Source organism: Zingiber officinale, chromosome 5B (genome assembly GCF_018446385.1).
Source record: "Zingiber officinale cultivar Zhangliang chromosome 5B, Zo_v1.1, whole genome shotgun sequence".
NCBI classification, from domain to species: domain Eukaryota; kingdom Viridiplantae; phylum Streptophyta; class Magnoliopsida; order Zingiberales; family Zingiberaceae; genus Zingiber; species Zingiber officinale.
The window spans coordinates 92492002-92493839 of NC_055995.1; positions in this window are offsets into that span (position 1 = coordinate 92492002).

Consider the following 1838-nt stretch of genomic DNA (forward strand, 5'->3'; position numbering starts at 1 on the left):
TGTGGTGGTTCTTTATTGCTGATCAACAGCTTGGTTGAATCATGGACTATTATGTATTTTTTCAAGTTCCAACTATAGGGCTATAAAACTGATAGGTAAGTAATTATTAAAATTAATTTGCTACTATAGTATACTGCAGCCATGTTCTATGATGCGACGATAAGGAGAGGCTCATCTGGCAGGGGTCGGTTGTCACGATGAAGGTCAGAGTTACGGCGGTCAACGTTTAGGTATTATATGTCTAAATGGAGGATAATCGAATAGGTCGGTCGGGCGATCAAGCCCCTAATCGGGAGGCGAAGGTTCCGGTCCAACCCCACCTTTGACTCGGGGAGGTATCAAACGATCGACTCTCAATGGAGTGTTGTTGGACGCGAGGAGGAGGAGACGATATACAGAATCTTGGCTGATTAGCTATCTCATTCTGCCAGACAACAAGACTCTATGCAGTCTCAGCGGAATTTCGGCCGAGCGAACGACACTTAGCGGAGTTTTGGCCTAGCAAACGTGGTACAGGCGTAGCGGGACTCCGACTATAAGCTGCTAACCCGCTCGACCCAGCAACAGACCCACTATTTTATTTTTCGACATCATTTTAGGAGTTAGTGTCGCTAACACCAGGGATGGTCGACAGGAAGATCGTACGACGAAAGCTTCCACTGTCGCATTAGAGATATACTCGACTTGTTAGAGTATTATGTCAGGGACAATTTACTGACAAATCTTTTCAGGAGAAATTTCGAGAAGCGTGCTCGCCTGGAAAAGCGTGTGCGCGTTACATGAGCTCTATATAAAGAGGGGTCCAAGCATCGGCAGATGTACGTGATATACATTATTTACGCTACAGTCTTCATTCTTATTGCTCCACCTTCTATATCATCGTCGATGACTTACTTGAGCGTCGGAGGGCCAACGTCGAAGACCTCTTCCTTGGTTCGGCACTGACGTCATCTGTTTTGCAGGGCAGAGCGTAGTCTACGAGCGGTTAGCGGGACATCCACATCTCCAGCTTTCCATCTCATCAACTTTCGGACATGATCATATTAGCGTCGTCTGTGGGAACTTAACCTGCATTCGAGTTGAGAAGATGGAGGATGTTGGACAACTTACTACCGTGACGCTCACCAAGGAGGAGCTCGACATGCTTGTGCAAGCTTGAGCGATGAAAATGGTCGAGCAGCAGCAACAACAGGCGTTAGCCGATCAACAAGCACCACAGCCTGCGACATAGGCAGCCGGAAGATGTGCAGGGCTAGAAGACCAAGCGGAACAAGTTTCCATATGGGGACAGAATAGGAGGTCGACCGACACGTAGGGAGAAGCGTCGTACGTGCCAATCCCTTTCCATCGTGTCTTGTTCCAAACCCCCTCAGAAATAGCTCAGGCGAACAAGGAACGAGGATCATCTTCGGTTGACGCTCCCGTTCGAGATGCACGAAAAGGCAAGGCGCCCGGAAGCCACGCTTCGCCCGAACGGATCAATCTACATTTCTCTCAATAAATCTTGAGTGACCCTCTACTAGGCACTATACCCCGTTGTCGATCGAGGAATATAGCGGAGCGACCGATCCAGATGATCATCTGGATAAGTTTGATAACGTAGCCACGCTGCACCAGTACACAGATGGGGTGAAGTGCCCAGTCTTTCTCACTACACTTTCTGGATCGGCGCAACGCTAGTTCAGAAAATTGTCGGACGGATCCATACGCAGCTTCAAGGACTTCCGAGCTGCATTCCTGCACCATTTTGCCAGTAGCCGACGCTATCAGAAGAAGAGTGCCAGCCTCTTTGCCCTAAAGCAGGGGCCCAAGGAAGCGCTTAGAGCGTACATCAGACG